General features: G+C 41.9%; 1 protein-coding gene and 1 long non-coding RNA gene across 8 annotated transcripts in view; one reads left to right on the top strand and one right to left on the bottom strand.

Annotated features, from left to right (window-relative positions):
• The window catches only part of LOC125637330 (uncharacterized), a 58,226-nt gene extending 49,844 nt beyond the window's left edge, over positions 1–8,382 (bottom strand). The window contains exon 1 of the long non-coding RNA XR_007356904.2: positions 8,306–8,382. This is a non-coding gene — a long non-coding RNA (uncharacterized LOC125637330). The remainder of the gene's footprint in view (positions 1–8,305) is intronic.
• Positions 1–27,382, top strand: part of CCBE1 (collagen and calcium binding EGF domains 1) — a 224,348-nt gene that overhangs the window by 54,591 nt on the left and 142,375 nt on the right. The gene's annotated exons all lie outside the window — the stretch shown is intronic.

Here is a 27,382-nt window from a genome sequence, read left to right as displayed (position 1 = left end):
CAAAAACTCAGTTATTTCCTCAGGTCTACCCGTAAGCTCTTTTACTTACGGGGACTATGAAAATGAACCTCAGCACTCTGCTGGTTGCTCAGTAGAGTCATAATGCTGCTTTGGAATCCTCAACTGGAACGTGTCCCATATAGTGGGAAGTAATGTCCCCACTCTGCCCCCCGCACCCTCCCCCCCCCCGAATTTAAGGTTGGAGAATAAAACTGAATTGGGATGAAGTTACACATATTTTATCTGGTTCCAGAGTAGCAGCCGTGTTCGTCTGTATCCACAAAAAGAACAGGAGGACTTGTGGCACCTTAGAGACTAACAAATTTATTAGAGCATAAGCTTTTGTGGGCTACAGCCCACTTCATCGGATGCATAGAATGGAACATATAGTAAGAAGATATATATATATATATATACATACAGATAAATTGGAAGTTGCCATACAAACTGTGAGAGGCTAATTAGTTAAGATGAGCTATTATCAGCAGGAGAAAAAAAAAACTTTTGTAGTGATAATCAAGATGGCCCATTTAGACAGTTGACAAGAAGGTGTGAGGATACTTAACTTAGGGAAATAGATTCAATATGTGTAATGTCCCAGCCACTCCCAGTCTCTATTCAAACCCAAGTTAATGGTATCTAGTTTGCATATTAATTCAAGCTCAGCAGTTTCTCCTTGGAGTCTGTTTTTGAAGCTTTTCTATTGCAAAATTGCCACCCTTAAATCTTTTATTGAGTGGCCAGAGAGGTTGAAGTGTTCTCCTACCGGTTTTTGAATGTTATGAGTCAGATTTGTGTCCATTTATTCTTTTGCATAGAGATTGTCCGGTTTGGCCAATGTACGTGGCAGAGGGGCATTGCTGGCACATGATGGCATATATCACATTGGTAGATGTGCAGGTGAACGAGCCCCTGATGGTGTGGCTAACGTGATTAGGTCCTATGATGGTGTCACTTGAATAAATATGTAGACACAATTGGCATTGGGCTTTGTTGCAAGGATAGGTTCCTGGGTTAGTTTTTTTGTTGTGTGGTGTGTGGTTGCTGGTGAGTATTTGCTTCAGGCTGGGGGGCTGTCTGTAAGCGAGGACTGGTCTGTCTCCCAAGATCTGTGAGAGTGAGGGATCATTTTTCAGGATAGGTTGTAAATCTGTGATGATGCGCTGAAGAGGTTTTAGTTGCGGCCTGAAGGTGACAGCTTGTGGCATTCTTTTAAGAGTGGAACTGTTCCCCAGCAATAGTCTACGCTGTTTACTATCCATCCCCCTCCTAGCACTTCCTAGAAGTGATGAATGTCACAAAACACTGCATCCGATGACGTGAGCTGTAGCTCACAAAAGCTTATGCTCAAATAAATTGGTTAGTCTCTAACGTGCCACCAGTACGCCTTTTCTTTTTACACAACACTGTGTATATGGGAGGTGAACAGAGTGGCTGCTAACTGTCGTGCTGCTAATGCCTGCAAGGAAAGAAAGCAGTAAGGACCAAAAGTGGGAGTGGGGGAGGGGGGGGGAGAAAGGAGGTAGAAGTGAGAGAGTTCTCCCTTTTGAGAGTTAAGCATCTGAGTCCATCTGAAAAGTAAGAATTTGCTTGGGTGCTATAAATAATCAGCTATTTAATGCACCAAAACATCTTACAGCTCCACAAAGAGAGGTAATAGACCGTGTTTGTTGTGTAGAACACCTTGTGCAAATTTGGCATGTTCCTGGCTGGTAATTTAGAGGCACTGTTTATTCCGAGGGCTTTTATCAGATGTTAGGGAGTGTAAGGAGACCCATCAAAGTGTATCTCTACTCCACTTAAATGGTTTAATTTGAGCTCTGGAGCCGAGGGCTTAATTCAAACGTTTAGAATTTATAAGAGATTTAATCAAAAAAGATTAAATAAATCCTAGCTACATTTTGCTTTCCAGTAAGTTGTATGATCTATAATTAGTCTATTAAAAAGCCTAATTAGTCCAAGTGTCTCATTTCAATTAAATATCTTTTGTGATAAGACTGTTCTGATGTAGCCTACTGTATGCTGCGCTGTAAAATTGTGTATCTTGATTCGTTACGGGAAAGCTTGTGAAGTGTTCAGACTCTGGGTAATCAGGATTTAGATTCAACCTTTGTAACCCTGTCCTGCAGTGAAATTATGTAGTAATACTTTCAAATGAGCACATATTGTAGAGCTTTATAGGCCTAAAAATCTCAAAAGCCTGTGTGGTAAAGTGCCCCAGGACAGAAGTTAGTGAGAGTCAAAGGCCAACGCTGTGTGACACAGTCCATGATTTAAACCTGCCTGAAGAAACCTCTAAAGAAGCATGACATAAAGGTTTTTCTGTTTGAGGCTTTTCATTCCACCTGTTGCCCTATGACCCACCTCCAACGAAACAGAGACGAGCTCTTCCCTTCCTGGCAACTGGTACTTTTCTCTGTTCAAAATGAAGTCACTTTTCTTATATTTCTATTTTTTTTCCATTTTACCAAGCTAAGTATCAAGATATAAGGAGCATTAGCCTAAGAGGAATGCAGTTCCTTTATTTCTTATATATGTGTAGGTATATTATACAGGATGATGCTCAAGAAAAAGATCAGCCATTTACTTTATCAAATGTTCCTTAACCATAGGTTAAACCAGACTACACAAACCTTTCCAAATATTTTAGATTATAATATTTAAATTGGGATGCATGGAATCTGAAGGTCTAATAATAAACCTGCCCTTTTGTCTAAATGGGTATGTAATCGGCACACATCTAACTTCATTGTTTAACAGCATATGCCCACATTTATTTGGCTACAATTATACCATTTTTTTCCAATTAAAATTTAGTTTCAGAATTCCCAGTGAGTATTCCAGGCAACAAAAAATAAATAAAGGAAGAAAGCAAAATAATCACCTGCACATTTTAACATAAATCTTTAACATTCCATGTTCAATGCAAATGAAATTCCCTCGGCATAATGCACATGTTTAACTCAAATGAACAACCCCAGAAGTAGAGTTTCTCTAACATATGGTCTCTGGAGATCTGCCCGGTTACATGATGCTGACTCTCCTTGCTTCTAGCTGTCAAATCCCATTATACATATTTACATATCCACAATCCTATTTTTCCATGTAATCAATGGCAGTAGCTGCCCCACTGACTGTAAGTGGGAGGGAAGGTGGTCTGCATGAGTGGTAATGGGAGGTGTACACAGGACAGTCTTTTTGCAAATAAAAGGCCTTATTCTGCCACACTTACTCACACTGAGCAGTCCCTTACTCTTTGACTGTCCCAGGGATTTCAGCACATTTTATTTATTGTGGTCACAACAAATAAATAAAATGTAAACAACAAAACCAAAAAATACACATGTCTAAGAGAAAATTTCAGGGAAGCGCAAGAGGGGAAAAAAGGTGGTCACAATGGGCCAGTACTGGACAGAGGGCACAACATATGCATGGCTGGTGGGCTTGTGTCAGAAGATTATTTTGTACAGGCCAAACTAAAGCCCCAAGTTGAGTGTGTCAAAATGGGCTTTCACAATTTTGTGTAACTCACATCCATACAGTGTGGCACTCTCACCTGGATCTACAAAAGGACTTAAACATTGTATGTGGAGTTGGGTGTGCCCAGAGCATGCCTACTGGATTGAGCCCCATAGTCAACATAGGCGTCACCCTGCCTCTCTCTTGCTGGTTTGAGGATTGCGCTGGAGTTTAGATGTGAGGTAGGCAGCTGTATGTCTACTTTAGGCAGCAGTATCCATGCCCAGAGAGGCAGAAACATAGGGTGCTAATGGGACTTCTACAGTGAAAATTTAGGCACCAAGTGACTTTAGGTGGCATCTGAGCAGGGGTTTTGTGGATTGCAGTGGTGCGAAAAACTAGCACTTAAGCAACTAAATCTGGGTTTTATGTGCCTAAGTCCCTTTATGGATCTGGATTTCCATTCCCTCCTAGTGATGGTTGAGCTGCAGATAGAGGTTGATAAACCTGCTACAGTCTTGTCTAACAGAAGTGGGTCAGGCAGTCACAGCTCATGCTTTAAAATCCAGAGGTCCTGGGTTGGGTCCCCATTCCTGATGACCCATACTGGGATTTATTACTACTGCAAAATCTGTCTTGAGCACAGGCCCATGGAGAACATCCAAGCATGTTATTCCTCCCAGGAACAAGACTAAGCTGTGTGAGATTTGGAGTGGCCAGGTCGGACAGTTATGTGCTAAAATCCTCTCACTGTGTTCCATAACCCACAGCCTATCCCCAAATGAACCTCTTTATGGCATTACTCTGGAGGACCCAGTGGTTAAATAGGAAATCAGAGTGGAGTATAACAACGGTGCTGCACTGGGACAGCTGTCTTTCTGCATATGCATGAATTTTGTTCCAGCTACTGTACTAAAGTATTAGTTGAACCACAGTGTGGTTTGGTTTGGTTGATTAAAAGTGTTATGCAAGTGTCACAGACCTGGTACAGCCCCCCGGCTGGACACTCGCCAAAGGGGGTGGTGTTTGGACTAGAGCTGGGTGAATTATTTTTTTGTTTGTTTGTTTTTTTGTTCAGACAGCCAGGGCCATAGCCATGGGTGGGCCTGCCTGGGCCTTAGCTCCCACTCAAATCTGAGCCTGTGTGAATGCCAAGTTTAAGTATATTTAACAACAAACAGGCTTGTTTATTTATTTATTTATTTTATTAAGCCATGCATCCTGAAGGTGGGTACTCAGGTTTTGGATGTTGCCCATCCACCATAAGTTGGAGCCCACCCACATTTCCATTCCTAGTTATGCTACTGTGGAGAGCAAACTGAAAACTCAGGAAAAAAATATTAGGGTCAGTTACAAAAACCTTCAGAATTTGTCAACAGATCAGAAAAGTCCATTTCGTTGTAGTCCGCATCAGAAAACTCTGCGTGTGTGTCCATGTGCCCTAGTGGGCACTTGCTTGGGATGTGGGAGACCCAGGTTTGAAACCCTACTCTGGAGGAGGGTCTTGTCCCCTCCTCTGTGCCCCCGCCCATGATCAGCCTAACCACCAGGCTATAGGCTGTTCTGGGGTGGGTGCCTCTCATTCTCTCCCATTGAAGCTCCCCTTTGTATATATACCTAAATATGCACTGGGCCAAGTAGAAGAAGTGAGACTGACTCTCTAGCCTGGTGATGAAGGGACTTTCCTGGTCAGTAGAAAGTGTGGATTCATATCCTCTCTCTGACTGACTTAGAGGGGGGATTTGACTCCACATTTCCAACCTCCCCAGTGCGTGCCTTCATCAGCAGGCTGGGGACCCAGCGAATAGTTAAATATGTATAAAAAGGGAACAACTTCAATAGGAGAAACTGAGAGTAGACTAGCCAAAAGCTTGATGGTTAGGGCACTCACCGGACAGATAGGGAACCTGAGTTCAACTCCCTGCTTCAGAGTGGGAATTCAAATGTGTGCTTTCTACATATCAACCTTTTGCCCTGGGGCCAGAGTACCTGCCTATCTCATGTCCATACTCTCTCTTTTTTTACTTTTCTGAAGCTGATCAGAACTAATTGGGTCAAATTCAATAATAGTTTCCACATGATGGAAACTGCATTTTTTTGTTGAATAAACTATTCATCTGAAAAAATTCTCTCAGCACTGGTTTGGAGCCATGTGCTTCTAAATGCTCCAGGGTCCAGTCACAGGTATTGGCATCTTTGACACAATTCTTGGGCACACACCTGTCTCTCTGTCTGGTACCACTTGTAGGGAATAGACTGCCCTCAGCCCACAGGACCAGTACTGACTCCTCAAACACTTCGACCACAGACTTTCACCCCCCGTGAGTACTCTATGGTTTAGCCTTTCAGGGACGTGATAGTTGAAGCAAGCAATGCACAGACTTGCAGAGGAATTTCTAAACCAATCACACTTTCCTCACAGACAAATCACATGAGATACACAAATCTAGGCAAAATAATAAACAGTTGTACACGGTTTCTTCACTCAAAGTCCTCACCACTCTTGAACATTCTTTGGGTTTTAGTCAGTGCCTTTCACGGGTCCTGGGTCCCCTTCTGGACCCCACTCCTCCAGCTCAGTTTCTCTTCCTGGTTACCGGGCTCTGACTAATCTATCTTGTGACTCATGCTTCTAGCTCCCCTTTGCTTATTCAGGTCTGGTAGTCAAAAGGTGAGCATGAACCTTTTTAAGAGCAGCTCTTAACACCCTTTTTTCCCCCTTCTGTTTTGCTGGAGGTTTTCCACTGCTCCAACCCCACCCCCTGCAGACAACCTGGGGAGCCGTCCCATTGGTCTAAGGTGCTTCTACCTGAATGAAAGACCATTCAGGTGAATGACCCTTCCTTTTTTCTGTAGCACCTACCTAGCCCAGGTTGGGGATTGTACATGACACAAACCATGTTAGCAAATTGCTTATTCAGTACACACTGAGGCATTCAACAATAGAGCAATTTTGTAAAATCAACCAGAATTCATAACTTTTAAATAGACAAATTTCCCAAATTGTCACAGCAAGGATCATGTTTATCCCTTTTATCAAATGGCATCTTGTCTATTCTCCATTCTCCAGAGTGGAGGGATGCACTAGGTATAAGTTTAACCAGAATTCGCATGACAACTTAGCTATTTTGCTACTATTTTTGGATGTAGAATGTTTCTTTGTACAGCTGTGATATGGTACCAGCAATAAATCATTAAAAAAGTAGGGAAAAGTCCAACAAAAGTGGGCCTTCTTTAAAATTACAAAAGTTAAAGTGTTTTGAAATTAAACTCGCCAGTGACACATTATTATAAATTACCCCCACCAAAGGTTGGTTTGTTATCATATCGTATGAGATTGAGAATAACTTTTATAAATACTTAGCTGGCCACAAGGAATGCATGGCTAGGCCAACATATGGTATATATCGTTTAGGAGTAAAGAATGTTTACTACTTTATTTGAAGACAATTTGTTATAGGATGTCATAACAGCCTCTTTAAGCATGCAGTAAATTAAAACAAAGTTTGATGTATAAGGGTTGAAAAAAGCACACAAGGATATTGTGACATTCCCCAGGTGTTATCTGGGCTGGTGATCTGCTAGGTCACTCAAATCCTTGACTCTGGGAGCCAGTCTTACCCTGCTCTGCTGTGAAAACCCCCACTCCTGGGCTGTTCACGCACAGCCTCTGGCATGTAAGGTGCTTGGATTGTGCAACCAAATGACACTAGCCAATATCTCTGATCCCAGACACAACCTAGGAACCTCCATCTTGCAGTGTCCAGTTATGCTCACTGAACGCTGCAAGCTTATATGCTGTGACGGATCCAGACCAGTGAGGTACAGGAGTCTGGTAGAAAGCAAATATACTGGCCACTGGATAAACAGTTTTATGTTCCCTGAGTGACCAGAGCAGGGGCTGCCCTAGAGTAATCAGGAACCTGCTAGAACCAATTAAGACAGGCAAGCTAATCAAGACACCTGGAGCCAATTAAGAACTTTCTAGAATCGATTATGGCAGGCAGGCTAATCTGGACATCTGGTTTAAAAAGGACCCCCCCTCAGTTAGTAGGAGGGCATGCAAGGAGTGAAGGTATGCTGCTGGAGGACTGAGGAGTACAAGTGTGATCAGGCTTCAGCAGGAAGATCCTACAGTGAGGATAAAGAAGGTGCCGGTGGGAGGCGATGGGGAAGTAGCCCAGGGAGTTGTAGCTGTCACGCAGCTGATACAGGGAACATTGTAGACAGCTGCTATCCACAGGGCCCTGGGCTGGAACCCCATGCAGAGGGTGGACCCGGGTTCCCGCCATCTCCCTAACTCCTTATCAGACACAGGAGGAGTTGACCTGGTCTGTGAGAAACACCAGAAGGGAAGGCCTAAATTGGAAAGGGATCTGGCCTGTCCCCGACCCACTAGGTGGGGCACAGAGACTGCGGGGATTGTTCTCTGTTTCCCCCCCATGCTGGCCAGTAATGAGGTTAGCTGAGTGGACAGCAGGTTTGAGCCACTAGCAAAAGTGGCCAAACTGAGGGCTGCTGTGAACCTCTGTGGCAAGCAAATCCGCCAATAAGCGCAGGACCCACCAGGGCAGAGGAGGAACTTTGTCACAATGCATTCATCAGTTTAACAAAGAAATAGATACGTACGAGGATTGTTATCCCAAGGGGAGTCTCTGACACGCTTCAAACCAAATGCACTGCTTTAGGTAGAATAAACAAACAGATTTATTAACTATAAAGATAGATTTTAAATTTATAAGTCAAAGCATAACAAGGTGGATTTGGTCAAATGAAATAAAAGTAAAACACATTCTAAGCTGATTTTAACACTTTCAGTGCCCTTACAAACTTAGATGCTTCTCACCACAGGTTGGCTGGTTTCCCTTCAGCCAGGCTCCCTCTTTGATCAGCGCTTCAGTTGCTTGGTGGTGATGTCTGTAGATGGAGGCAGAAGAGAGAGGAAGAGCATGGCAAACGTCTCTCCCTTTTATCCTGTTCTTTCTTCCCTCTTGGCTTTGCCGCCCCCCTTCAGAGTCAGCTGAGCATTACCTCATCGCAGTCCCAAACTGACCAAAGGAAGGGGGATGACTCACTCGGGAGTCCAACAGATCCTTTGTTATTGCCTAGGCCGGTGTCCTTTGCTCCTGTGAGGCTGGGCTGGATTTGTCTCATACATGCCCTGATGAGGTGTGAACTGCCCCTATGCTTTTGGGGAGTTTTTGCCTGGGCTTGCTTTAAGCCATGAGGACACGTTTTCAGCCTCATAACTATATACGTGAAATTACAACCTATAAAATTACTATAACATTACCAGCAGGAGAGTGAGTTTGTGTGTGTATGGGGGTGGGGGGGATGTGAGAAAACCTGGATTTATGCAGGAAATAGCCCGACTTGATTATGTAAAGAGTTGTCACTTTGGATGGGCTAGCACCAGCAGGAGAGTGAATTTGTGTGGGGGGGTGGAGGGTGAGAAAACCTGGATTTGTGCTGGAAATGGCCCACCTGATGATCACTTTAGATAAGCTATTACTAGCAGGACAGTGGGGTGGGAGGAGGTATTGTTTCATATTCTCTGTGTATATATAAAGTCTGCTGCAGTTTCCACGGTATGCATCTGATGAAGTGAGCTGTAGCTCACGAAAGCTCATGCTCAAATAAATTGGTTAGTCTCTAAGGTGCCACAAGTACTCCTTTTCTTATAACATTACTATAACAACAATTACTATAACATTACCATAACAATGCTCAGTACATCATGAGCCTTCTGAAAACACCCAACATGACAAACTTTGCATTGGATATCGCACAATCATATTCTAAGGATGAACATGGGGGTGTAGGGTGTTCCCACGAGGTATAGAACGTGACAGATATATTTTTCATTAACAAGAAAGTACTTCATATGCAGAGTGTATTTTTGACATATGCCAAAGTTCTTTGGTGTAAATCTAGAGTGACCATACTATAGTTACACCAGTGAAACTGGGTACAGAATTTGACTCTCAGTATCTCTTTTCACAGCATTAACAGACCCCCAGCTACAGCTAAGTGGATGTTAATGTTGTTGCCTCCATTAGAGTTACTCTTGGACCAGATTCTCTGCTGTCCTGCACCTTTGTGGTCAGTTATATCAATGCAAAGTGGGTAAATCACTTTCATGCTGATTTACTTGTGCTTTACCTTGCACGTAATTGACTGTATGAGGAGTAACTGGCTGTATGAGGTGTAGGGCAATGGGGAATCTGGCTCATCACTGTTATTTGGTATTATGAAACATTTATATTGTATGAGCTCCAAGAGACCTGAGTCATGTTGGGATCCCACTCTGCTAGGTACTGTATAAAAAGTAGTGCATTGTTGTTATTAAATGATAGTTCTTGTACCTAATAGCTTATTTTTCATCACCATATGACTATTTTGCAATGTATGGGTGCATCCTGAAGTCCTTGCACAGCCTTTAGTCAGGCAAAACTCCTATTGAGTAAGGACTGAACCCTGTGTAAATTATGATACCCAGCAGTTGTTACCTGTTAAAGATAAAGTATCCCACCAAGATATCTATAAAAATCTTTAGGATTAAAATTAGGAGAACACTGCAGGCCTGATTGTGGCTGCACAAGGTGGGGAAGGAAAGCTCCCTGTATGTTCTTGTGTTGGGGCATGTAACAGGCTGGCAGGGTTTGCCTGAAACCTCACCCTGTTGGCAGGTGTTCTTTCTGCTGAGAAAGGGATGAGGAGATTCTATTGGCTTTCTAGAGAGAGGATCTAGGCTGTGGGCTGAGTAGTCTGAGGGAGGAACAGCCAGTCTTGAAGAGAAGGTGTGAGCTGAACGTTATCATCGTACTGTAATTTTTGTTGCTCAGAATTTGAAACTACAGGAAGGGAGTAAGTTCAGACTGTATAAATACAGTCTACACATGATGTAGAGGTGGCTGGGCAAAGTGCCTAGGTGCTCGTTATGATCACAGTACTTGCATGCAAAGACTGCCCAAGTCAAACACTTACCCAGGTACTAGGCTCCAAAAGTGGGTGGTGAGGGTTAGGAGTGTCGCCCTGTTTCCCACTCCTGCCCACACCAGCCAGGAGAAGGGTGCAAGGGGAAAGGAGAGTGTAAAACATAAGAGGGTGTTGCAGGGATATTGTGGCCCAAAGCCCTCCTATCACCGTCAGAGGCACTGGGCTTCTTGAGTCTGTGTGTGCCTTTACAGCAGTCTAGCCCCATATTTTGCACTGAGCAGTTGAGTACCTCAGGACCTTTCCAAGCTTAAGCAGAGGGTAGCTAACATAAGAACTACAGCTGAGACCTTTTGACTTAACCCCAGAAGGGCAATAAACAATAAAATTACTGAACCAGTCAGTATATGGGGGGGAAAAAAAAGAGACAGAGAAGAAATCATCCTGTAATTTAATCTTTGTAAATCTAAAACCAGAGTTGGCTTACTCAAATATAGTACAGGCATATCAGGAAAAACTCAGAAACAGATATTATGTTTCACATGGTGTTATTGCATCTGCTCAAAAGATTTAGTAAATTGAGTGCGTCCCAGGGAAGGGTGTAGTGCACTTCAAATTAGATGTTCTGTAAAAGGTGTCTTGTGTCATTTCAGTGTGGCCAGGATTTTCAAAGATAGCTAGTAATTTTGCCTTGATTTTTGAGTACCTACTTTGTGTCATTGAAATGGGCCTGATTGTTAGAGGTTGGGTGCTGAGCCCTTACTGAAATCTAGGCCACTTTAAGGTGTTGCAAATTGGATACCCAAGTTCACTAATCTTGGTTAAAAGACATAAAGGACCAAATGCTGGTGTTATGTCCATGAAAGGTCAGATTGCCTACATGAATGGCCAAGTAAACTAAAGGTGAAATTCTGCACTGGGATCCATTGAACTTAATTGGAAAATGAATATCAGAGGGCAGAATCTACTTCTAATCAGAGTATAATCCAAAGGAGAGCAGAGATTTAAATTCATGACAATTTGGGATGGGGAAAAAGGGGAGGGGGAAAATTTTGTCTCAATTTAAAAAAAAAAAAAAAGCCCAAACATTCCTGATGAATAACGCTGAGCAAATAAGCTGTCCAAAAAATCAGAAAATAATTGTTTTGGATTGAAATGAAAATAACATTTTTCAAAAAACGGTGTGAACAAAAAAAGTTAAAAAAAATATCTGGGGTTGAGTGAAAAGTTTGGGGGGCTTTGTGTGTGTGTGGGGGGGTTGTTTTGTTTTGTTCTTTTTTTTACAAAATTGAAATTTTTGTTTCATTTCTGACTATTTTAAAATGTTTTTGATTTTTAATAAAATTAAAGGAAAGTTTGAAATGAAAAGTCAATTTGAACCAACAAATTAAGTTTTGTTTCAAAACATTTAGGTTTTCTTGGATTTTTTCTTTTTTTTGGTTTTTTAGTGTCTCCTGCTCTCTCCCCCCCCCCCCCCCCCCAACTAAAACAATTTGGCAAAACAGACATAATTTGGTAAAACATTTTGCTATTGCCGATGCTGCATTTTTTGCTGGGGAAAAAAGTTGTGGTCCCAATCCAGCAGAGCACTTAAGCATATGCTTCACATCGTTGCGACTGCTCACGTGCTTAAAGTTCAGCGCATGCTGAAGCACATGCCTAGGCCTAAATGCCAATTTGATGGGGATGGGCAGAATCTAAAATTGTGTGCCAAAGTTTGAAAAAAGCCTTTGGAGTTCCTTAAGAATCGCTAGCTATTTATGTTGCATGGTACAAGTCATATAATTGAGTCAGACTTAAAGAGCACTTTTAATCTCCCAAGGAATTTGTCTATTTGTTTAGTTCCTATACAGTGGCCAGTACTGCAGTATATGAGAGCCTTCATTCTAATGATAGGCAGTGAAATGATCCCTGCTTAAATGGAATGTCTTCAGGTGGATGAAGTGAATATGTATTTGTGTGTGGATGTCTCATGTTGACTCTACATCTCACAGGTACCTCTGCCATGAGCCATGGGCAGGTTGCATGATTAATCTATCCCAATGCACATTGTGTGCCCCTTTCTAAGTCCAAGTCTGCCAACTACATGATGAGCTCAACACACCTGTGCAAACTCCTAGATGACTGCACTAATATTGAAAACAGCATCTTCTGATAACTGGAAATTGATTTTAATCAGGACAAAGAGTCCACTTGGATAGCCTGACTCTCCAGATACTGTTCAGAACTAAATAACCGATGAATAATCTGTTCTCTTTATATACAGATTTTTTTCCAGTTCCACTGTCATCCTGTTTTTAAATGTTTGATCTTTATGGACATTTGAAGCACATGTATAATTTGCAAGTTGACAATCTGTTTTAGTTTCCTAATTATTTTCAGATGCTTGAAAATGAAATACTTTTAAAATCATAAGTTTTCAAAGAAAGAAACACAGTGCTTCAAAGTGGGAGAACACCCCGAGGTATGATTAAAAGTATTGGATTAAGTAATGCAGGCTGTCATTCTTTTACTCCCTTTTATTATTCTTGGCTTATTTAAAAGATCTTCATCCAGATTTGTCTTTTACAAATTCATACTAGAAGTGGATTATGCAGTTAAGACAAAACAGATACATCTTCTCATTTTCTGATGTTCATTTTTTCTAATCTTCCAATGTTATTCTAGGGCTATGGTTTATTTTACTCTGAATAGTTAAGTCAATTTAAATGGCCAGAGTGTAGCATAATTCAGGGAGGCGATTTAAAATGATTTGAATTGGGTGTGTGCTAAAAGCAACGTCAGAATTGTCTGTGGAGGATTGAAAGGTTTTCATTGATAAATGATTGTGATACCAGCTGGCAGATTGCTGAATACAAGGAGGCTAGCATGGGATGTGGAATCTGTGCTGCTGAGAACAATTAGGAAAGTCCCTGCCTTGACTATGACAGTGTTGCTGCCCCTCACAAAATTTTATCATAAATCTTATGGTATCTGGTGCTTTTCTTAAAGCCCCAGCTCCTGGAGTCATGCTGTTATGAGACATCTCAGCTTTCATTTAAAAAAAAAGGGGGGGGGGGAGGTTTCTAGCCCTGATGGTTGCAGTGAGGGGTTCGAAAAATGTGAACCATAAAGGCTCAAACATCAGGTGGTAAATAAAAAGAACCCTACATTTATTCATTTAAAAACCTCATGATTTTTAAGGCAACCTCATGTTTCTTGATGGGCCTGACTCATGATTTTTGAATTCTTGTGGTTGGGAATACTGTTCTTGAATCCTGGCTGGGATGATTTAGTTGGGGATTGGTCCTGCTTTGAGCAGGGGGTTGGACTAGATGACCTCCTGAGGTCCCTTCCAACCCTGATATTCTATGATTCTATGGGTATAGTGCTTTGGGACTGATCTAGCACCCATTGAAGTCAATGGGAGCCTTCCCATTGGCTTCAAATGCATTGCTTCAGGATAGGGTTGCCAGGCGTCCGGTTTTCGACTGGAACCCTGGCAGCTCTGGTCGATGGCGCAGTGGGGGTCTTTCTGCCTGCCCTAGCTCCACATGGCTCCCTGAAATGGCTGCCAGGTCTCTGCAGCCCTTAGACATGTGGGAGGCCAGGGAGGCTCTATGTGCTTCCCCCACCCAGAGGGCCGGCTTCGCAGCTCCCATTGGCTGGGAATCACGAGCAATGGGAGCTGCGAGGGCTGCTCCTGTGGGCGCAAGGGAAGTGTGTGCAGTCCCCTCCCACACCCAAACTCCCTCACGGAGCCCGCACCCTCCCCAACACCCTGCCCCAGCTGCCTCCTTCACCCCAAACCCCTCATCCCCGGTCCCACCCCAGAGCGCACACCCCCAGCTGGAGCCTTCACCCCCCTCCCCATGCTCCAGCCCTCTGCCTCAGCCCAGAGCCCTCTCCTGCACCCTGAACCCCTCATTTCTGGCCCCACCCAGAGCCCACACCCCCAGCCAGAGCCCTCATCCCTCCCACGCCCCAACTCCCTGCCCCAGCCCGGTGAAAGTGAGTGAGGGAGAGAGCAAGCGACGAAGGGAGGGGGGATGGAGCGAGCAGGTGTGGGGCCCTGGAGAAGGGCAGGACAGGGGGTGGGGCAGAGGTGTTCCGTTTTGTGCGATTTGAAAGTTGGTAACCCTACCTCAGGACCCAGTGAATAGCGGAGAGATGTGTGCTTGTGAGGGCAGAGGGATTTCTCAGTTCCGATTCCAGCTTATACATGGGCTACCTTTGGTGGTCTTGGGCAAACTTTCTACCTCAGTTTTACCATCTCTAAAATGGAGGGGATAATACCTGCCTCTCAGAAGTGGTGTGAACGTTAAATTGGTTAGGGCAAAGTCCTGCTGTTCGCTCCTCTCCTGAGAAGCTGCAGTGCTAAAGCAGCCCAGGGGAAGCATCCTGCGAATTGTGTAGAAAAGGGGCAGGCAGCAAGTCTTCCGGGAGCACTGTGGGGTGATGTTGTCCAGCATCCAAACCTGTTGACGTGCTTCCCCATTGCCTGTTGCTGGAAACTGGCAGATGCCTTGAGGATAGTGTTGGGGGCTTGCCCATACTCTAGACTCATTTGGTCTTCAGAATAACAGCCGTGTTAGTCTGTATTCGCAAAAAGAAAAGGAGTACTTGTGGCACCTTAGAGACTAGCCAATTTATTTGAGCATGAGCTTTCGTGAGCTACAGCTCACTTCATCGGATGCATACTGTGGAAACTGCAGCAGACTTGTTTCCACGGTATGAATCCGATGAAGTGAGCTGTAGCTCACGAAAGCTCATGCTCAAATAAATTGACTAGTCTCTAAGGTGCCACAAGTACTCCTTTTCATTTGGTCTTGCTGCTTTGGTGTCTGGAGAGCTTCTGCCTGCACTAGCCCCTCATGCCTAGTGAGCAATTAAGGCAGGATGCTGCCTGGGTTCTGTGCATGCATGCTAGGGGTGTGAACAGGCCTCTGTGACCTTGGATAAATGACCAAAATTAAACCCACATGAGGAAATTCAAAGTGCTGGTTGACAGTCTCTACATCCTGCTGTGATCTTGAGCCTCGTTAAACTTGTTGAATTCAGCTTGCTTAAATAGTAGTACATACTAGTAATCCTGGGTCATCCCATAAACTCTATAAAGCTAGTATGCAGCAAAGAGGGGACTGGATATCTCAGAAGATTTATAAATGGGCTCTTGATACTTTAGGTCAAATTTAGCCCTGGTCAGTTGTGGATGAAAAATCACTTTTCTCTCTAGCTGTTCATTGGGCTACTGTCCATGAAATAATTTGTTCTCACTAGATTCTGGAAGAACAGCTTCCATATCGGCACCAAAAAATCACCATTGCAACTGGCCACCAAATTTTCAGACTGGCACCTCAGGTGTGCCCACAAAATTTGCACTGACACCCTTCACACAGAACCACACATTTGTGCCTTCAAAACAGGTCGTGGAAATCTGAATTTTAAAAAACGGAATATTCACAGAAGTTAATTTGTATGTAACAACTTATCTTGCATGTGCAAATGCTTATTTATGAACAAATGGGAGAGCTGCGTGCACTGGGTATGCAAACAACTGTGATGGGTACAGCATGAGTCACCACTAACCTTTGTGAATTTGCCTTAAAGGATGCATTGCCAGTAGACCATACTCCATTCCTTATGGGAGTGAGGAAAGCTAAATCAACAACCATTCTTTTTCCTAGCTTGGCATAAATATTGCCATTTTTTCAGCAAGGTACAGTAAAAGGAATCTCATGTGGGTGGAACTGCAGATATTCGTTATACATTTGAATGTTTGTGTGCTTTCTAGAAGACTAGGATTCTGAAGCCAGATCATGCAGTGAGTTGGAGAAGCTTTCTGCTTTTTTTCAGTATTCGCATTAAAGCCAAGAATGATCATCCCCAGCCCCAGTGCTGCAGATTTCTGAAGTGTTATTAGCCTTTTTAATTTCAAACTTTTGACTAGCCTCCAAAAATTGAAATGATTCTAAAACCTTTCTATCATATGTATCATATTAGCACAGGTTTTATTTTTGATATTCAATCAAATAAAGAGAACCAGCCCATGTTCAGCAAGGTTTATTTGAAAAAAACAGAAACTAAGCTTTTGTGATTTGTGCTGTTGGCATGAATTCAGTGTTGAACCCACCCATTACACATGTTGTCAAAACCCTCGCAAAATTCCAAATGTGTCTGGTTTTAGTTTTACAAAAGAAGGCTTTTGTTTTGTAGCTTCGTTCCACTGCAAGATAAAGGCTGAGACAAGAAGCAGCATTTTTAACCTGGAGAGGCTTTTTAATTTGCCTTGTGCATTTTTTATTGTGTTGGCACATCCCTGTGCCTGTGTTTGCTTAGAGCCTCTAAGCAAACATTTCTTTTGTCCTCTGATGTTATCTTCATTTAGTTCCTCTTCTTCTCTCTGAGGTAGCACATTTCCCCACTGCATCTTCTCCTCCAGTCAGGAGGCTCAAAGGGCCTCTGTTGAGGCCACTGGCAAACCATACTATTCCACTAATGGGCCACCAGAGGGAAGCACTGTAAGAGTGATGGAGTGTTTTGTCCTCTTGGAGAAAGAACAGGAATTCTGCAATCCACTAAGAAGAGCAGAGGTCCCGAGTACAGCTGTGCAAATAGTTAAATTGTTTTGTTCGGTGGCTGAACCAAAAAAAATTTAAAACTTATTTTTTAGTTGAACGAAACATTTAGTTTGACCCGAAATAATTTTTTTTTTTAAATTTTTAAAAATAAAATGGAAGTTAAAATTTTGAGGCATTGAAACTTTTCATTTTGAAAATGTCAAAGAAAAAAGCTTTAGCTTTTTTTGGAATTTTTTCTTCAGCTAAAACAGCCTGGAGAATTTCACATGAATTCATTAAATGTTTTGGTCAACTCGAAAATGCATTTCTTGGTGAAAAAAGCTTAATCTGAAAACTTTCACCTAGCTATAGTCCTGAAGCTACTCTGTCAAGTCTTGCTCTCCCATACTTCCCTGTGCAATCATGAAAAGATGAGGATCTCAAGTGTGTGTGTGCGTGTGCGCACACGTGTTTGTTTAGAGTGAATGAGGATTGTAGTCTTCTGCTTTGTTGCCAGGATTTTATCATATATTTTACAGTCATTTATTATTAATATCCTTTTTTAAAATGTGAGACTAATGTGGCAATATCTGGAAAACACTGGAAACTACTGTTCATGCAGACACTTTCATTTGTTCAGTTAGTGATGTAAAGGTCCATTTATATCTCTCCACCACTAAGAGGAGCAAAACATATTCAACAGCCAACATGTCAAGCTTAGGAAAAAGAAAAGGCTTTGGACTCGCTGAAGGAGGTCTGTGTCATTTAAATTCTCTGTATATCACAAAGTGCAGAAAGCATTCAATTGCTCTGCCTCGTGACAGAAATTTAAAGACCTCAGATGCCCTATGATATAACTCAAGAAAAACCAACACTGAGCTGGTCCACACAGCATATTAACTAAAAACTGTATTTCACCATCTGGTAAATTTATACCATTCATTCTTTTTTTGCCATCTTCAGATTTACTATTGCAAAAACTGCACAGATCATCATGTTTATACCATATATTATGTGTAGCTAATTCTTCCATATTCTGGACAAATAGCCGTGGAAATAATAAGGCAATGGGCTACATCAGCCACCACAAGTGAAAATGTCAGCATCTGTCCAGAGACACTCTTGGCAGGCAAAAGGTATCACTTTTTTTCTGATTATGGTGCTTGAAGGTTCCTGAGCTCTTCCCCAAGGCTCTCCTCCCCCCAGCCTCCTTTTGTTCTGTGCATACAACACTTCTATTCTATTCCTTATTCTGCACCCATCAATATTATATCTGAGGAATGTTTTAACAGCAGGAATTTTAGAGGTCCTGCAGGCCAAATTTAGGCTGCTAGGTAAGAGTTTATAGTCCAGGACCTCCAAGGTAGCATTCTCTGAAATGCTTCCAGTTCCATGTGCATGGCCAGTTAGACGGGCAGAACTGCTGGGTCTCAATGCATGGATGAGATGATGGTGTTCAGAGGAGGGATTCAGGTTTATTAGAAACTAAGGAAGGATGGGTCCCACCTAAAACAAAATGGAAGCAGATTGCTGGTATGTAAGATTAAATAGGTCATAGAGAAGTTTTTAAACTAAGGGCTGGGGGAAAGCCGACAGGTTGGGAGGACACAGTGTTCAGACAGAGACATCCCTTAGGGGAGGATCTATGAACAGGGATTCTCTATATCAGTGGTTCTCAAACTTTTGTATTGGTGACCCCTTTCACACAGCAAGCCTGTGAGTGCGACCTCCCTTATAAATTAAAAAAAACTTTAAAAAATATTTAACACTATTATAAATGCTGAAGGCGAAGCGGGGTTTGGGGTGGAGGCTGACAGCTCTCAACTCCCCAAGTAATAACCTTGTGACTCCCTGAGGGTTCACGACCCCCAGTTTGAGAACCCCTGCTCTATATCCTAGTAAAGAGAAGATAAAAGTTGACAAAGTACACATAGGAACTGAAGAGAAACAGTCAAATGAAAAATAGTCCCATTCAATTACATCCCATGAAGGCAGACAACTAAATATTGACAAATTTTATAAGTACTTGTATACAAATACTAGAAGTCTAAATACTAAGATGGGTGAACTTGAGTGTCTGGTGTTAAATGAGGATTTAGATTTCATAGGTATTTCAGAAACTTGGTGGAATGATGACAGTCAGTGAGACACGGTAATACCAGGATACAAAATACAGAGGAATGACAGAGAAGGTCATGCTGGTGACGGAGTCAAATATAATAAAAGTCTTAAATGAATCAAACTGTACCATAGAACTTCTGTGGAAAGAAATTCCCTGCTTGAATAACAAGATTCTAGCAGCAGGAATATACTACCGACCACCTGGCCTGAATAGTGACAGTATTTGTGTAAAGATCAGGGAGATTAGAGAGGCTACAAAATCAGAAAATTCAATAATAATGGGGGATTTCAACTATCCCCATATTCACTGGAAACATGTATTCTCAGGATGGGATACAGAGAAAATTTCTAGACATCATTAATGACTGTTTCTTGGAGCAGCTAGTCCTGGAACCCACAAGGGGAGAGGTAATTCTTGATTTAGTCCTAAATAGATTACAGGATCTGGTCCAAGAGGGGAACATAACTAAACTGCTCGGTAATAACAACCATAATGTAATTAAATTTAATATCCTTGTAAGGGGGAAAATACGAAAGAAACCCACCACAGAGGCATTTAACTTCAAAAAGAGAAACAACACAAAAATGAGGAAGCTAGTCACATGGAAATGAAAAGGAATAGACACAAGACTGAAATGTCTGCAAGCTGCATGGAAACTATTTAAAACCACCATAATAGAGGCTCAAACTAAATGTATACCCAAAATTAAAAAACCCAATAAGAGGACCAAAAAAAAATGCCACTATAGCTAAACAACAGAGTAAAAGAAGCGGTTAAAGACAAAAAGAGATCCCTTAAAAATTGGAAGTCAAATCCTACTGAGGAAAATGGAAAGTGTAAAAGTATAATTAGGCCAAAAGAGTTTGAAGAGCAACTAGCAAAAGGCACAAAAACTAACAGCAAAATTTTTTTTAGTACCTCAGAAGCAGGAAGCCAGCCAAACAGTCAGTGGAGTGATCGAGGAGCTAAAGGAGCACTCAAGGAAGACAAGGCCATTGTGGAGAAGCTAAATGAGTTATTTGCATCAGTCCTTACTGTAGAGGATGTGAAGGAGATTCCCACACCAGAGCTGTTCCTCTTTAGGTGACAAATCTGATGAACGGTGGCAGATTGAGGTCAACAGAGATGGTTTTGGAAGAAATAGATAAATTAAATAGCAGTATGTCACCAGGACCAGCTAGTATTCACCCAAGAGTTCTGAAGGAGCTCAAATACAAAATTGAAGAACTGCTAACTGTGGTGTGTAACCTATTGCTTAAATCAGCCTTTGTGCCAGATGCGTGGAGGATAGCTAAGCTAATGCTGATTTTTTTCAAAAGGCTCCAGGGGTGATCTTGGCAATTATAATGAGCTTAACTTCAGTACCAGGCAAATTAGTTGAAACTATAAGTAAAGAACAGAATTACCAGACACACAGAGAAACATAAGTTGCGTAAGAGTTAACAAGACTTTTGTAGCGGGAAATCATGGATCACCAATCTGCTAGAATTCTTTTGAGGGTGTCAACAATCATCTGGCAAGGGTTAGCCATTTGATGTAGTACACTTGGACTTTCAGAAAGCCTTTAGACAGGGTCCCACACTAAATGCTCCTAAGCAAAGAAGGCAGTCATGGGATAAGAGAGAAGGTCCTCTCACACATCAGTGACTGGTTAAAAGACAAGAAATAAATTATAGGAATAAATGGTCAGTTTTCACAGTGGAAAGAGGTAAATAGTGGGGTCCCCCAAGAATCTGTACTGGGATGAGTGCTGTTCAGCATATTCATAAATTATCTGGAAAAGGGGGTAAACAGTGAGGTGATATAGTAAGTTTGCAGATGATACAAAATTATTCAAGATAGTTAAGTCCAAAGCAGACTGAAAAAAGTTACAAAGGGCTCTCACAAAACTAGGTGACTGGCAACAAAACAGCAGGTGAAATTCAATGTTGATAAATCTTAAAGTAATGCACAGTGAAAACATAATCCCAACTATACATACAAAAGGATGGGGTCTAAATTACCACATGTACTCTAAGATCTCTTTCTTGAGTGGTTAGTTCTTTGAAAACATCTGCTTCACGTGCAATGGTAGTCAAAAAAAAAAAAAAAAAGCTAACAAAATGTTAGGAACCATTAGGAAAGGGATAGATAATAAAACAGAAAATATATTACCAATATATAAATCCGTGGTTCACCCACACCTTGAATACTGCATGCAGTTCTGCTCACCCCATCTCAAGAAAGATAGATTAGAACTAGAAAAGGTTCAGAAAAGGGCAACAAAAATTATTAGGGGTATGAAACAGCTTCCATATGAGGAGAGATTAGAAAGACTGAGACTATCCCAGTTCTGTTCATTTTAGAAAAGAGACAATAAGAAGGGATATGATAGAGCTCTATAAAAACATGAATGGTGTGGAGATAGCAAATGAGGAAGTGTTATTTACCACTTCATAAAACACCAGAACCAGGGGTCACTCTGACATTGGAAGGCAGAAGGTTTAAAACAAACATAAGGAAGTACTACTTCACACAGTCAATCTGTGGAAGTTTGTTGCTGGGAGATATTTTGAAGACCAAAAATATAACTGGCTTCAAAAAAGAATTTGCTAAGTTCATGGAGGACTTTGTGACTTGGCCAGAGGGCTGAGCCACACAAGACCTGGAGTCAGAAGCAAGCAGGAAGAACTGGGACCAAAGATACTGGCAACATTATGCTTGGTCGCAAGGGGGCACTCCACGGGAGAGAGTGCCCCACCACAGAGAGAAGCTCCCCATAGTTTACTGCGAGGTAGCTAAGCAAGGTCAACATTATATCCCTTGCCCATGGCTGACCTTGCCTAATTCGTCTTAGTAAAACTACAATGCCTTATTCTCCACTAAGATTTTACAGTGGGATAGGTAATGTGTGTTAGTTATCCTATGGTAAAACACATTCTCTTGTCACAATGAAGACAAAGTAATGGTGTTTTCATCCCCTGTCCTAAGCCACAATACATGTTATAGAATGCTTTTCTCTTTTACTAAACAGGATCTGAAACAAAACAAAACACAAAACCAATCAAATCCACAAGGGAAGCCACTGTCAAATATTATGGTAATGTGGAGACTTTAACCACAATAAAGTTAGGAAACGTAAAGTTATTGCAACTGAAACATGGCCACATTGCACATAGATGGAGGCAGTAAAATTAACACCATATACAGTTATCAAAAAAGGCTACACATGCATAAAGGTGCTTAACTTGTGGTAGCTGTGGGAACCATAATGTTGCATACATGTTTTGATTTGATAAATTGGAACAGTTTCTTTGATTGCTGTACATAATGCACTTTTCAAAAACTACCTGAATATGTCTGTCAGTGGTTCCCAAACTGGGGTTCACGAACCCCTGGGGGTTCGCAAAATGTTACAGGGGGTTCTCAGGGAAAAAATGCCCTTATGGAGGACAGAGCTATCCCTAGGGATCCCAGGCAGCACTGGGCCAGCAGCCTGGAGCCCCTGGACTTCCAAGAGCTAAGCAGATCAAAGCAAGTATATCTATCACACTGAGGAGATTTAAACTTCAAGTCTCCTTATAAGAAATGGAAAGGAAGGTGGATATTTTTTGCTGTTTTTAAAATTAAATAGGCAGCTAGTATTGTTTTTAAAATTATGAAGAACAACTTTAAGCTCTGTTGTAACAGGCGTCGTTTGCCTGGACTGCTCAAGACCTGAATGCTTGTGTAGGAGGAATTCTCTGAGTTGGCTTCTTAAATACCTTCATGCTGTTTCACATCTGATACTCCTTGTTGAAACATAGGAGCCTTGTCTTATAACAGGCTTATTCAAAGTGATACAAGCTACGAAAGTGAGATCTTGGAAGAGTGTTGCTGTTTTCATAATGTAATAAAAATACTGTAATGATAAATAATAATAAAGAGCATGTAATAAGCATGTCATAAAAACAAATTTTATATTTCCAAGATCACTGCTTTTATAATTTATACTCAGGTAAAGGAGAAAATCCCTGGAAATATTCATTTTTAGGAGGGGTTCGCGAGACTTGAGATTTCAGTGAAAGGGGTTCACAGGTTGTTAAAGTTTGGGAACCACTGGTCTATGTGGAGACTCCTTCCCTGTTTCTTGGGTAGATAAGGCACGTTTTGTAATTATTCCTTTTTATATTCTTAAAATCTATTTGGTAAAAGTAATTAAAATACAAAACCCTCTACTATAAAATCTTCATCTTTAATTCTTTATGGGTCTCTAGTCTGATTTCTGGGCCAAAGATCTTTTATTAAAATATACATGCTATTAAATAGAAGATTTTTTCATTTTTACATAAATGATTTCATTTTTAAAGAGCCTAAGAAAACGTGCCTGAAAATATTACAGGTGTATCCATTTCAGTCCAGAAAAAACAACAAATTATAATTGCAGAGAGAGATTTATGCTCACAAATGCTTGTTTTCACACACAAAAATCTAATTCTGCAAGTAGTGGAGGCTATTTCCACTGAGATAGCAACTGTGTGTTTCATCAGTCTGTAAACTGCTGTGTCCCTCTGAAACCTCTTTCAAATTGCTTTGGGGATATCTGGTAGTTGGATGGCTATGTAGTGGCAGAGGACCAGATTCTCAACCCTGTTCTGGCTGCTCTACACTGCTCCAGTGATGCAGTCTATTTCTAAAGGTGGCCATCCACCTATCTCTGTCAAAAAAACCTCCTCTCTTGTCATTTATTGTTTATACAGTGCCCGAAGTGTGCATTGAACTGTACTGACAAATGCACGAGAAAAAGAAAGAGCTGAGGACAAGCAACACATGACACGTGTAGTCACATTGCTTAATGCACTACTGGAAGGCACTCAGATATTATGATGATAAGTGCAGTGTAAGAACCTACACAGAATAGAATAACATCAGTCCTGAAATGTGACAGGCCAAGCGATGAGTGCATTGCCCATAGCTACCATGTACCTTTGCTAGGCTTTCACCAAGTTTACTTTTTGAACTGGAAAGGGATTGCTTAGCTAACTTGTTAGCCACCCAAGTACTTTTGGCCAAATTACCTGATAATGATTCTCCAATTAAATTATCTAAATAAAAGGAAGCATTCAATAAATTATGCCTGTCACATAGATGGGAGATGGATGGGCAGATTAAGTGTTCCATGTTTCCTGATGTGTCTTACGGGTGATTTGAGAGGAGACACAGAATTTCCCTTCCTAACAGACTGACTACTGATGAGTTCAGCAGCTGTTGCTAGTTATATCACCTTCACCCTGTCAGTGTTGCTGCCACATTACCAAGCGTGTGTTTTAGGGAGCGTTAGATGCTTAAAATCCAGGTGCTAAAACTTCCTCAGTGCCCTAGTTCCCATGGAAGATTTATGTCTGTTCTGTTGTTGTTTATTTTGGCCATCAATATCTGGCTTTCTTATGCTTATTTTAAATAGTAGGGATACTCCCTGTGCCCTTTATTTTAGTTCTTGAGAGCTTTTCCTGAGTCCTGCTACTGACTAATACCTGCCTAACTAGTGGGTTAATATCTTTGACAGCTGCCATTCTTTGGCCAGCGTGCCCACCCATGTACCTTGCAGATGCAGTGGTGTGTATTGAGTGTAACTCACACAAAAATAAGCCCATGGAAATACCTAGATAGCAAGTTTCAGAGTAGCAGCCGTGTTAGTCTATATTCGCAAAAAGAAAAGGAGTACTAGTGGCACCTTAGAGACTAACCAATTTATTTGAGCATAAGCTTTCGTGAGCTACAGCTTCTAGATAGCAAGTGTCTCACATTTTTTATTACACAGACTATGGACCAAAATTTCAGAATAGCTCACGGTCAGATTGGTAAAGGTTCAGCGTCTATATCTGGGCTCAGATTTTCCAGAAAGCTAAGCTTCCATTTAGGCCCCTAAATAAGGGCTAGATTTTATCAGTGTTTTAGCTAGCCTACCTTTTTATTTCCACAATGCTGTACTATTATTACTATTAGTCTATTTTCTTTGCTGTTTTTTTTTATCCCCCCCCCCCCCCAACTGTGTTTCCCCTGAATTATCCGCAGTGATGCCTGAATCTTTTTCCTGGCTGGTTGCTGGAGGTGCATTACTTTTCACTTGTTTCTACTGAATTTTATCTGCCATTGTGATGCCCAGTCTGTTAACCTTCTTGGACCCCTTTGAAGTGCCTCAGAATGCTTTGTAGACCTAACTAACCTGAATAATTTGTCGTCCATAGATCTTGCCATCTTTATCACCACTGCCTCTTGAACTGAAGACAGATACTTATTAACAGCTAATACAGATCCCTACCCCGCTTTTAAAGTCTTTGCATGTTGAAAATTGGCAGCTTTTCCCTACTCTGTGTTTCTCTTTTCCAGTTTTTATTCCATGCCAGAACTTTACCTCTTTCCACATCGCTACTTAAGTTTCTGTAACAGCTTCTTGTAAGGGACTTTATTAAAGGCCTTTAAAAATCAAATAAATTATAACTACCATTTCTCCTTTATCTACTAGTTTGTTAATTCCCCTAAAGATTTCCAAGAGGCTGAAGAGGCCCTATCACGCAATAGGTTATTAGTACAGCTCCTAGGCCCAGTGAATATTTAAGTGCATAAGCACATTACTCTTTCCCTGGGTTTTCTCCTCTACTTAAATTGCAAGTTCTTTGGGGCAGGGAATCTGTCATCTATATTATAAAGGCACACACATGCCTTTGTGCTGTATGAGTAATAACAGCAATGCTAGATTGCATGCTCTTTCTAATACACTTTTCCAGTTGAACATACTTAAATAATTTAACTGAAATTTCAGTTTGGCGAGGCTATTTGGATAGTAGTTCTGCAAATGGGAGGAAATTGTCTTCCTCTGTGAGATCACCTCATATCAGAATTACTTCGTATCTCTCCCGTTTGGCCACAGACAAGTTTGGACTTTTTTGCTTTTTTGGGGGTAAATTTCTAAAACAGGAGTTAAGCCAGCTAGAGCTGGCTTTAGTCTGAATGATTGATGAATATTGGCGTGAAAGTAGCTCTGCTGTGCAATGATTTTATTTCCTAGCTACAGTATAATAAAAACCATTTAAATATAGGTCTATAGTACATGCCTAAAAATAATTATTATGGCTGTGGGCTTAAAAATGAGAGCTGAGTACATGTGTTTGCAACGGAAATATGTAATTGTTTTCCCAAAAAAGATTCCATGCTTCTTCCTGTCTCTCTTTTTTAACATGCATTATTTGGAGTGCAGTGTGTATCATGGAAGCAATTTAAATGCATGGGGCCAGATTCAGCAAAAGTAATAAATAGCAATGTGTAAATCACAGCTACCTGCACTGACTGAGCACCTTTGTTCACAGAAAACATTCACCTTAAGCGACATACACCGTTATGTGCTACCTTCTGCATGATTCTGTTGTGGTACTGGGTGAGGAGAGAGGGCATTTGTGAAGAGACACATGGCGTGGACCGGGGACAACCCTCCTTCCCCAACCCTTGAAATCCTCACCTGACGCTTTCTTGTCATGATCATATCAGATCAGTGGTCCCCAAACTTTTTACCTCACCACCACTTACTCCTGTCCGCTCCCTCCCCCCTCCAAGCTGGGGGCAGGAGCGGGGCCGCAGCTCCGAGAGAGGGGGCCCCAGACAGGGGTAAGGGGGCCTCAGCTTAGGGTGGGGGTGCAGCCAGCAGCAGAGCTCCAGCCGGGTGCAGGGCTGACAGGCGGGGGCAGGAGTGGAGACCTGGGTGTGGGGACGGCAGCCAGGGCCCCAGGCGCAGGGCAGGGAGTAGAGCCCAGGGCCAGGAGCAGAGCTGGGTGGCGCTCCCTCCCCAGGGTGGCTGGCCCAGACCCCAGCCCCAGCTGTGCCACCCTGAATGTTTCTCCTCGCCCCCCTACAGGGTGCACCGCATAGTTTGCAAACCTCTGTATTTGATTGTAAGCTGACAGGAACTCAGGGTCTGAGTTTTCAGAAGTGATCGCTCGCACTTCCTGTTGATGTCTCTAGGAGATACAAGCACTCAGCACTTTTGAAAACCAGCCCAGCTCTAAAAAAAGGAGTACTTGTGGCACCTTAGAGACTAACCAATTTATTTGAGCATAAACTTTCGTGAGCTACAGCTCCCCCCCCCCCCCCCCGACGTTCTTGTTAAACCCTGGATTTGTGCTGGAAATGGCCCACCTTGATTATCATATACATTGTAAGGAGAGTGATCACTTTAGATAAGCTATTACCAGCAGGAGAATAGGGTGGGGGGAGAGAAAACCTTTTGTAGTGGTAAACACCCATTTTTTCATGGTTTGTGTGTATAAAAAGATCTTCTGTACTTTCCACAGTATGCATCCAATGAAGTGAGCTG

The sequence above is a fragment of the Caretta caretta genome, chromosome 5 (assembly GCF_965140235.1).
Source record: "Caretta caretta isolate rCarCar2 chromosome 5, rCarCar1.hap1, whole genome shotgun sequence".
In the NCBI taxonomy this organism is placed as follows: Eukaryota; Metazoa; Chordata; order Testudines; family Cheloniidae; genus Caretta; species Caretta caretta.
Note: the sequence above shows the minus strand (reverse complement) of the source record. Positions and strands in the feature narration are given on the sequence as shown.